General features: G+C 38.7%; 1 protein-coding gene across 1 annotated transcript in view; it reads right to left on the reverse strand.

Annotated features, from left to right (window-relative positions):
* The window catches only part of COL21A1 (collagen type XXI alpha 1 chain), a 198649-nt gene extending 193070 nt beyond the window's left edge, over positions 1 to 5579 (reverse strand). The window contains exon 1 of the mRNA XM_055263888.2: positions 5412 to 5579. The gene's annotated coding sequence lies outside the window, so the exon portion shown is untranslated. The remainder of the gene's footprint in view (positions 1 to 5411) is intronic.
* Between the last annotated feature and the right edge of the window lie 5685 nt (positions 5580 to 11264).

An 11264-nucleotide genomic window follows, 5' to 3' on the forward strand; every position in this document is an offset into this window, starting at 1 on the left:
ACCTAAGATAGCCAACCACTTGGTAGACATTTAATAGTTATTTGATGAATGGCTGAACACTAACAAGGAATGTTCCTCCCGGTTTTATCTTTAATATTCCATCTTCTGAGTACTGCTGGAAAAAACATGCCTATACACACTCTATAAGTGGAAGCAAACTCTCTCTTCCTAATAAAGTTGCAAAATACATATACAACAAGGTCTAAAAATGTTAAAGTATATTAAGTTAATATTCTAATAAGTTGTTTCCATTGAATCACCTATGAATTTAAAGATTCTCATAAAAATATAAAAATAAGCTTTGAGTGCTTTTATTTACTCCATTACATAATTAATGCAAAAGACTAAAATTCCAAAGAAATTTTTTAAAAGAACTTTCTAAAAAGCTCAAACTTCGCTAGAACATTTTACTTTGAATTAAAAAAACCTTTTTTCTTGGTCCTTAGTCTTTTCTTCTCGACACCAGTGAGTACATAAACAAACAGTTAAGGGGTAGCATAACACTGCAATCATGGCTAAATTGACCTAGATGAAAACAAGACAAGTCCAAACAAAAACTAAACACTGAATCAAACACAAGCATCTGGCAGGATTCCCAGAAGGTCACTAAGCTTGGACTTCAGAAAATTGTCAATGTTTCCTGAAATTTTCAAAGATTTATCTGAGCATTTCATTGGTAAAAACCAAAATGTCCAAGAAACAACAAGGAGAAAAAATTATATTGAATTCTTTGAAGTGACAAAGGTGAGAAAAATTATCCTCTTCACAACTGATAACTTCAGATTTATTTTCTTGGCATTGTAAACATATTGCTTCCAGTGCTCTTTAATTAAAGAAATATTTTAAGTAAATGTCCCTGAAATTAAACTGGGATAAGTGGAACAGGCTTAACTATAGTATTCCAGTGGTATTCTGTAAGTTGGATTGTGTGTCTCCTTGTCAACATTATCTGACTTTTTGGAATGCAAGACAGTTGAATGAAAAATGTACTAAGTAGGATTAAAGTACTAAAAAAATATGAATTGTTATCCAGTGCCACCACTAACTCTTCATGAGCCCTTGGCTAAGAATGACATCTCCAAACCTGTTCCCTCATTTGTATTAAGCAAATTCTAATATCCCTAACCATTCTAAAAATTCTATGAGTACACGAGAATCCCATGGATATAGTTAGTGTGTAGATATGCTCCAGGGACTCTCTTTATAAATGACATGATTACTTTACTCTTTTCATAATAAATTTCAAACATTCTAACACAGAACACAGTCTAAAAAACTGTTCTCAGATGATTCAAATGTCCAGTCGAGTTTGGGAATCAGTGGGTTAAAGCAGTGATTCCCTAGGTGCGGTCTCTGGCCAGCCACAGTAGTACCAACTGGAACCTTACAAAAATGTTGTTCTAAATTTATTATTTTCTGAGAAACTTTAAGTACTTCACTTATTCTGAGACAAATTATCCCATTAAATAAAACAGAAAAATCATGAAATGAGCACCACATTAATAACCTAAATTACTATTTCCTTTTAGGATCTCACTTTCAGAGGTGAAAACAGAAAAGAGAGCTTCAGCTTAAAGCATTCATTAAGGCCCAAAGTAAACTAATAGCAAATTCTTATTAAGCACTTACTATGAGCCAGGCACTGTTTTAAGAACTTTACATGTGTTAACTCATTTACCCCTCGCAACAGCCCTACTGAGGTAGGTTCTACTACCCCAATTTTACCAATGAGGAAACAGAAGTGAAAAGTGATTATGTAACTTGTCCAAGTTGAAACAACTAGAAAGTAATGAGGTCAGGATTCGGGGCTAGGCTGTCTGGCTGCAGAGTACCTCGTCTTTAACCAACAGTCTATGCAGAAAGTTGGGGAATTTAGCCTCATGGTTCATTTTCTTCCTATGAGACTGGACCACATATCAGAAATAAACATTTCAACTTTGTTTCTCACAAGAATAGTAATGAAGCAAACCAAAGAATTACTATTGCGTGCTGAGAAATATAATCCAAAGAGAATACATACAAAATAAAAACACGTATCCATTTCCTGTGATAGGCCTTACTCACAACAGTTTCAAGATTACCCTTAATAGTAAAACCATCCACTATGGAACAAAGAGGGCCCTGAAAATGAACCTAAATGAATGCCAGGTAACCCTCATCAAAACATTTCTAAGTGAGCCAGGTTATGTAAACCAAGCACAACTTCTTTATGATTATATCTGCTCTGGACCCTATACCTATGAGAGGAGAATCATAAAGTCACTGTGGGGCATCGCAATATTGATCATTCCTAGTTGGCCATTCACTGCAAGCAGTGCTGCCCCATCTGTCACTCTGAATTGCAACATCGTAGACTCTCTTAGCTTTTCAGTTAAGTTATCCAGAACACGTCATTTGATTACTGAGAATCTGAATTTGCTCCTATATGTCTCCGTTTTTCCCATCAACAGGTGTGCCTCTGACCTTCTTTTTCATCCCCACAGCTACTCCTCTTTCCACAGTGAGTCAAATAGAAAACCCTACTTATAATAAATTGGAATTACATTTAGTTTAATAACATTACATTCTAATTCTAATCATTTTAATAACATTAAATTGTAATTTTTAAAGTATCCTAATGAAGATCTGATTTCTTGAATGGAGGACTTACTAAAGGGCTTAGATGCCGGAACTTGCTTTATGTTTAGTCTTAGAGAAGTCATATAAGATTGGTAATAGGCAGGTTACAATCTCTTGCATGTAAAGATGCCAGATGAGTCATAAAAGGCATTCTCAGTAATACACTATTCAACTTATCGCTAAAATAAAAGAGAATGGAAATTAATTTCAAAGTACAGAATCATTTGGCATCTTTTTTGGCATTAATACCATAAATATTTTCACTAGATCTACTTGGTCCTAAGAGGATAATAGAGATCAGTTCCAATCAAATAATGTGAAAGGAATTGATTGTATGCGTGTGTGTGTGACTTGAAGCATTTTGAAACTATTGCAGCTAAGGAAGAAAAGGACTCATTACCTCACCTACTCTTTTTGCCAGTTTAGGCTTGTCCTTGCTCTGTGTCCTCATTTTGCTTCCTCTTATATTTTCTTGAACAAATCATGATGTAACTGGATAGGGTTTCCTTTATTCACTCTGTTAAGAACCTAAGAAACACCAGATAGTACTTCTAAACTAGCTCTGCTGGAGACTACACCATGCCACTTTTAGATGCTCTCTCATTTGGATTTTCTTTTATAAAGAAAAATATTCTGAAGAAACAGATTTTACGGCTATTTAAATATGAATGTTAATATATTATGAAGGCTACCAGAAGGTGAAATCCTTCACCACAGTGACTAAAGAAAAACTAGGCTATTGATTTGAAGCTAATCTAAAACTTTTTCCAGAAAGTTCCATATGAAGTATGTAATAAAATTATAAGGATAATTTGAGGATGTCCATATAGTCACCTTCTAAGGGTGCAGTTGGTATTTAAATAAAAATCTAATCATGTATCAACATAGATCTTATATTAAGGTGTTCGAGGATTATGTTGTTTTATGGTGTGTATACATGAGTTTGTATTTTGAGCTAACAAATATTTAACTTACTACGCTAGGCACTTTAGAAGCATTATTTCATTTAACTCTCACAACAATGTGAATTATGAGGTAAGTGTACTAGTATGTCCCCCATTTCACAGATGAGGAAAATGAGGCTCGGAGAAGCTATGCAACTATCCAAGAGCACAGAGAAGCAGAAGAGCAGGTCTTGAACCCAGGTCTGCCTCAGACCAAAGTTCCTGTTCCTAACCACTATCTAAATTTCCCCCAAATTCTCTAAATGCAAGCTTAGTACCTAACCCTTAACAAGTTTATATACCTCAGTCACAAATTGGCACAGAAAAAAAGCAGTTTGGAAAATAAATGTTCTCTGTACAGAAAGTCTTGGTACAGTTAGCCCTGTGTTCATTGCAGCACACATGTGCTGGGATTGGAGTCATGCCTATTCTAGATTTTCTTATCCAATGTCAGATTTCTAATCCATTTAAGCCCATTTGCAAAGTCATTCTATTTTTGTACTAATGGCGTAGAAACAGCTGGAACTATTTTAGTCAAAATTTTGAAATCTCAGATATCTATAAAAAGAAAAAAAAATGGTCCACTTCAATAATCCAGAGGCCTGCAACACTGAATTCCCTTTCACTAAAGAGAATTGGCATGAATCCCTTAAACCCTCAACTGCTTTAGGAAAAGAAAAAATACTGCATATGAGTTCTGTAACCTGCACTGATGACAATGATGATCCAGGAACATCTCATCAGGGTCAAAGATTCCTGTTATTACAGCTGGAAGACTCATGTATATTTCTTCCTTGGCTTCATTTCAACTTTTAGAAAAGGAAAAATTCCTATTCTCTCCTAAAGCAAGTATGCAAATTCTACTGCTTAAAAATTATTCAATGATGGTTAAGTCTCCCCTTTACAAGATCTTTCAAAGTCCCCAGTATGCTTTTTTTTTTCAATATGGGCAAAACTCTACAAATAAATAACTAAGGTTTTTCTGAAAAGTGGTCTGTTGCCTCCTCCCCTGGTGGAGGGAAATTTGCAGGTGTCTTTTCTGATTAAATAAGATCCAACCCAACAGTTTTCAAACTTGAGCAAGCACTAGAGTCACCTGGAGGGCTCATTAAAACACAGGTTTCTGGGCCCCAAACTCAGGGTTTTAGGTTCAGTGGGTCTAGGGCGGAGCTAGAGCCCTAGATTTTGTTTGTATTTCTCAAAGTTACCAGGTGCTTGCTGCTGCTGGCCAGATGCCGCACAGCGAATCACTGCTGTAGTTCGCTGCTTTCTATACTCGACTGCACGTTGGAATCACCTGAGAAAAGTTTTAAACATGTTAATACTCAAAGTCCCACCCCCAGCGATTCTGAGTAATTGGTCTGGGGTGCTGCTCAAGCATCGATTTTTTTAAAGGTCCCGGAATGAGTCCATAATGCAGCAGCTATAAAGAACCTCTGGCCCACCCAACACAGCCCCAGACCCAGAGCTCTGCGCGCTTAGCGCCACGTGTGGACGCTGGAGACCCTTCCAAGAAGCTAAAAGCTGAGGGTGGGGTTGAGCTCAGGGGAGTAAATCAACGCACGTTATCGTGCTCAGAAGCCAAACACTCCGAGTCAGGAATCTGCACCCACAGAACCTCCCAAGATTCATTAACATGAAGTAACTTTGCAAGACAAATCCTGACAGCTCAGCCTCCAGCCTGGGCGAGGATTTCACCGGACGGTTCACCAACTGCTTTGAAGCAGGGAGAAGCCTGCACCCCCAGGAAACCCAAAATGCCAAATTGCAGCCCCTGGAGGGCCAGCCCTGAGGCCCCCCCGAGACGGCATTCTGGCAGCGAGAGGGGAGTAGGAGGTGTCTCCTTACCTGGCGCAGTGTCCGGGCTCGGGGTTGCCGTCGCAGCCAGCTGAGTGTTGCGCCAGGGGGACAGGTATGTTCTAGGCAGTGGCAAGCCCAACCCGAGCAAGACCTGAGCTGAAACGGATTGGCTGCCCTCCGCCCGGAGTCCGTTCTTCCTGCAGCGGCCAGTGCAGAGCGCAGAGGCTCAGAAACTCGCTCTCAGCCCCCTGGAGGCGGAGCCCGGGAGATAAGGTTCGCGCTCCCCACCCGCCCCCTTTCCTTGGCCGAAGACCAGAGGGTGGATTTTGGATCTGGATCTTGAAGGGCGAACTGCTAGTGTCGCCCTGGTGGAAACACTCTGTTCAAATCCTGCTAGCATCAGAAAATGCACGATTGAGGATTGAAAACGAGGGTGAAGGAGGACCAGGGAAGCGCGAGGAGAGAGGCAGAATAAGGGACTGCCAGGAAAGCAGGAAAGGCAACTCAGCTGAAAGGGCAAGCACCAAAGGAGGCAAAGACTTGGGCAAAACCAGAGCATCGCCTGCACTGATCGAAGGAGGCCTGCCTCCCCTGCCCAAGGAGAACACCCCTCTGGGACGCCAAGGTACGTCGCAGCGGACTGATGTTCCTTGCTTTTAACCAAAAGTAACAGCTGCTCCAAAACCTGAAGGAAGTTCACTTTCAAATAGTCAAGTAGGCAGTGACCTTTGAGGGTTTAGCGATTACAAGGGAAGCCTCAGAATAAGGTGACAGCCTTATGACAAGATAAAGATGCTATCTGCTCTGCCCCTTTGAGTCCATTCTTCACAGAGCAGCCAGAAAGTTATTTAACATTCATATGCTTTCCCTATTACCTGTCACTCTTCTTTCTCACCCTGCACCCCTCCTACCCCAACACACACAAGACCTGTTTGCCCTTTCTTATACACACCAGTGTGTTCTCATCTCACTTGGCACTTTCTTCTGCCTCCAAAACTCTGTCCCAGATCTTATCATAGTTGCCTGCTTCTGTTCATCAAATTCTCCACTCAAATGGCCCTTTGAGAGTGAGTCCTTCCTGTACATCCCATCCAAATGGAATGCCCAACCCCACTTTGGTTTCAACAGATCACTTATTGCTATCTGAAGTTTGTTATATCTTCGTTGCTTGTGTGTTTCCTATCCAACTCAAGGTATGCTCTATGAGGGCAGGAAATTGGTCTTGTTCCTAGCCATGTCCCCTGAGCCTAGAACAATACCTGGAATATACAAGGTGCTCAATAAACATTGGCTAAATGAATGTGTGACTTAATTTCTCCCTGTGGGAACAGGTTCACAAAGAAATGCCTTCTTCAATAACTAAATCTCACTTCATTCAGGTGTGATACAAACATCTTCGAATGATCATTTCCTGAATTTCCACACTATCTAGAAAGTAAACAGCCCACAGACTAAGAAAATATTTGCATGCCATCTATACAATTAGATTCTTGTGTCCAGATATATAAAAATCTTACAACTCAAGAGTAAAAAGACAGTTTAAAAATGCACAAAGTATTTAGACGTTTCTCCAAAGAAGATCTACTAATGGCCAATGAGAACATGAATGAATGCTAAACATAATTAGCCATTGGGGAAATGAAAATTAAAACCACAAGCAGATACACTTTATACCACTAGGATGGCTAAAATAAGAAAGACAAACAATACGTGTTAGGGAGGATATGGAGAAATTGGAACACTCATATATTCCTAGTGGGCTTGTAAAAATGATTAAGCCACTTTGGAAAACAGTTTGCCATTCTCTAAAATGTTCAATGTAGAGTTAACATATGACCTGACAAATTCATTCTTCAGTAGATAGCCAAGAAAATCAAAAACGTATATCCACATCAACACTTCTATATGAATATTCATAGGAATGTTACTCATAAAGCCAAAGGCGGTAACAAGCCAAATGTCTATCAGCGGATGAATGGATAAGAAAAGTGTTATATCCCTACAATGGAATATTATTCTGACATAAAAAGGAATGAAACGCTACATGCTAAAGCATGGTTGAACCTGAGCATGTTAGCTAAAAGAAGCCAGTCACACACACACAAAAACACTTATTGTATGATTCTGTCAATATTAAATGTTCAGAATAAGCAAATCCATAGCTACTTGAAGTATGTAGTAAATCCATACCTATAATACATGAAGTGCTGGTAGAAGGAAGAAATGGGACTGAGTGTTAATGGGAATGGGGTTTGCTTTGGGGTGATAAAAATGCTCTGGAATTCGTGCTGATAGTGACAATTTTGAATATACTAAAAACTACTGAATTGTTGACTTTAGAATGGTCAATTTTACCGTATGTGAATTATATATCAGTTTTAAAACACTTATTTGTACTCTTTTAGTGGGTAAATTTTATGATGCATGAATTGTAGGTCAATAAAGATGTTATTAAAAATAAGAAATAAAATGCACTGGTTTTAACTGAACTGTAAAATATTCCTCTAAATTTTGTCGTGGCTCTCTGGAGAACTATTCTTGTCCTAAGTGAATTCACAATTTTTTAAAACATGTCTGCACAATCATTGCTTGATTTCATCATCCCCATTCCCAAAATATGCCATGTGGCACATATATACTTAGGGAAATATTCATAGGGTTCCTTTAAGACAACTGCTTTAAATGAAAAGAAGGAGAAGAAGAAAAAACTAGCCTAAACTAGGAAACTGTTGTGACGGCATTTTGCAGATATAACCAAGGTTTTAAATGAATTAACATTAAGACAGAGAAACTGTATGGATGGGTTTGATCTGATCACCTGAACCCTTTAAAGCAGAGAGGTTTCCTCACAGAAGAGGAAGTTAGAGAGGCATGCTTTGGCTGGCCTCAGAGAAAGCTATCATCCATGTAACGAACTGCCTGCGGAGGTCACATGGTAAGGAACAGTGAGCAGCCTCTAGGATCTGAGAACCATCCCAGGCTGACAGCTTGAAGAATAACAGAGACTTCAGTTGTACAGCCACAAGGAAATGAATTTTGTCAGCAACCAGTGAGCCTAGAAGATGACCCTGAGCCTAGATGAGCGCCTCAGCCCTAGCCAACACTTTGATTTCAGCCCACTGAGACTCTCAGCAGACAATCCAGCATCACCATACTTAGACTTCTAACTCATCGAAACTGTGATATGAACTATTTGTGATGTTTTAAGCTGCTAAATTTGTGGTAATTTGTTATGCAACAACAGAAAACTAATGCAATTACCATAAACCCGTATATTCTAGCAAGGTCTAAATTTCTTGAGCTATTCATTTTAGTAAGGAGAGTATCTTTTTATATCTGATTAATATTATTTAATTACTAAATACTTGTATGGCTTTAAATGTTTAAATTCACAAACTAGGAAAAAGAATATACTTGCCAAGTTAAACTTCCCAATGTTTGTTTTAGAACATTATTGTGCCCAAATTCACAATATTGCTTCTTCCTCCTCAGTAATAGATATTTGAGTCATAGACCCCCAAAACTAGAACACAAGGGATCAAAAGAGCCCTTCACTTCCCTTACAGTCCTCTGTCTCACCTCTGCCTCATCCAAATGCAGGCTATCAAGACAGAAGATGCTGTTACATAAAGATTGGCTGTAATTGATACATTGCTCTCTTAGAAATACCTCTATCCTGATTCTTCAGGGCTCCTCAATTCTCTGCTAAGGTAATACTTCTTCCTTTTCTTCAAAAGAATAAGCCTAAATGACTACTATATTATGGCATCGTAAGTCTCAAATTCTCAACTAAATTATATTTAATCAATCTCCCACAGTGAACCTAAGCCACACAGCACCACTAAGAGCAGGTGTCATATCTACATCGTTTCTCATTATATTCCCATGGGAACAGTAAACAACTATTTATCGAATGAATACCTAATATGACAAGTCCAAGGGAGAAAAACGTCAATGTATGTAATATTGAATAAATTGATGTTATTTATTCCAGGCACCAGGCTAGACTTTTGGGATGTAGCTATGAGCAAAAGCTCATTGTTCATAAAGGTCTTTTGATTGGATGTGTGTGAGTGTGTATGAGAAAAAATGGGAAATAGTTGAGAATATTAAAGTTATTTGGCATAGTTTTTCTGAAACCTATAAACAGGACTAGCCCCTGTCCTCCCTCATGAAATGTCTAGTCTAGTGACATTTCATGTGTCTAGTCTAGTGACATAGACATCTTTCTAGTGTCTAGTCTAGTGACATAGTGACATTTCATGTTTCAGTCTAGTGACATAGACATCTTTCTAGTGTCTAGTCTAGTGACATAGGCCAGGACATTAATAGCTAACTCTAAAATAGTGGCCATTCACAAAGACAAGCAGTTCTCAAATGCTCTCTCTAGGTTTGCAGGAAGGGTTATCCCAAGAAAATCTGATCATGTCCTCACTTTTTCCTCTAGCAATCCTCTGTAAATGCAAAACTTAAATCAAGGATATATGTGCAGGGAGTGAGAAGTAACAGAGGACTGTGCCGTCTTATTTCCTTCTGTAGTTTCCACTGTGCTACTTTTGATCACACTAACTTCCTCAGGAGACAGAGAATTTGGCTTTTCTAACTATCCAAGACTCCATAGTCTTTAAGACATCTTGTTTTGCAGGTTGCAGAATATCTCTAGAAAGGCCTTATTTCTTCTTTCTCTCCTTTCAGAATGAGCTTCAGCTTAAATGTATCAATTTCTTCTAGGATCCTACTGAAGATTACAAGATATAGCCAAGAAACTTCAATATCTTCACATTTTCCATTTGCATCTCTGAAAGATTCAAGTGGTCTGAGTTCCCAATTACTACAAGCTACAGCTTAACAAGCTTTTACCTTATTGCATAACAATAATGGCCAACTTTCCAGGCCTGGATGGAGGAGTCTTTTCTGCCTTCTATCTTCCTTTGACTAGGTAATTTCGCATGTTAAGCTCCGTAACTTGCAGTACCCTGCTTCTAGCCCTAACTTCTACATTGGTTAGTGCTCTCCGGTTGCAAGCACAGAAGCTGTTTATGTGTAATTTATTTTTTAAAAAATGAATCCTTTGGAAATATATGAGTAGCTCCCAGAAGGGCTGGAAAATTAAGTTTTGAAAAAGAGGCATCAGACAAAGCTGCAGAGACCAGGTATCAGGAACTACTTAGCATCTTTAAAGGATACCAACAAAGGTATAAATATGCTACATTTTTCTTTTCATATATTAATCTACTAGATGTATAAAGAGAGTGAGTTCCATTGGTTTAGCTTGGGTCACCTATCGACCCCTTAGATTAGGAAAGAGTAGGGCATGTAATTCTACTGCCCTACTAAAATTGCCCACAATGGGGAAGAAAATATCCTCAAAGAAAATCAGGATGCTGTTACCATAAAAAGGAGGAATGAATGCTGGGTGGACAAAATGAAACAAAACAGCCACTGCATGGAGAGAAAAGATATACCATTTCCCTGGGGCTTTTTAGAACCAATGACAGGGGCCACCTCTATCTCCTTTCAACAACGATATCCTTGGATTATAAACACCTTAAGTTTGATGGATAAATCGAAGAGCCTAATACACAATAGCTGTATTCTATCTAAGAAGATATGACCTATGTATTCTATGTAAGAAAACAGAACAACCCCAGTTTCCAGACTTCTCTTAAAAGTGATATGTTCATTACAACAATCATTCTCTTAGCAACCTCTGATATTTCTTTAAGTGCTGCACAGGTCATGAATTCATAGCCCTACCCTGAAAACAATTGGGAAATATTTCAGATGCTCACTGCTGAACTATAGACCTTGGGCTGCTGTTTCCAGAAACACCACAGCCAAGAGGCCCATGATTTTACAGGAGTGATTGTAGTAGACCTTGGTTTGGGTTCATATGATAAC

Source organism: Symphalangus syndactylus, chromosome 23 (genome assembly GCF_028878055.3).
Source record: "Symphalangus syndactylus isolate Jambi chromosome 23, NHGRI_mSymSyn1-v2.1_pri, whole genome shotgun sequence".
Classification (NCBI taxonomy): Eukaryota; Metazoa; Chordata; class Mammalia; order Primates; family Hylobatidae; genus Symphalangus; species Symphalangus syndactylus.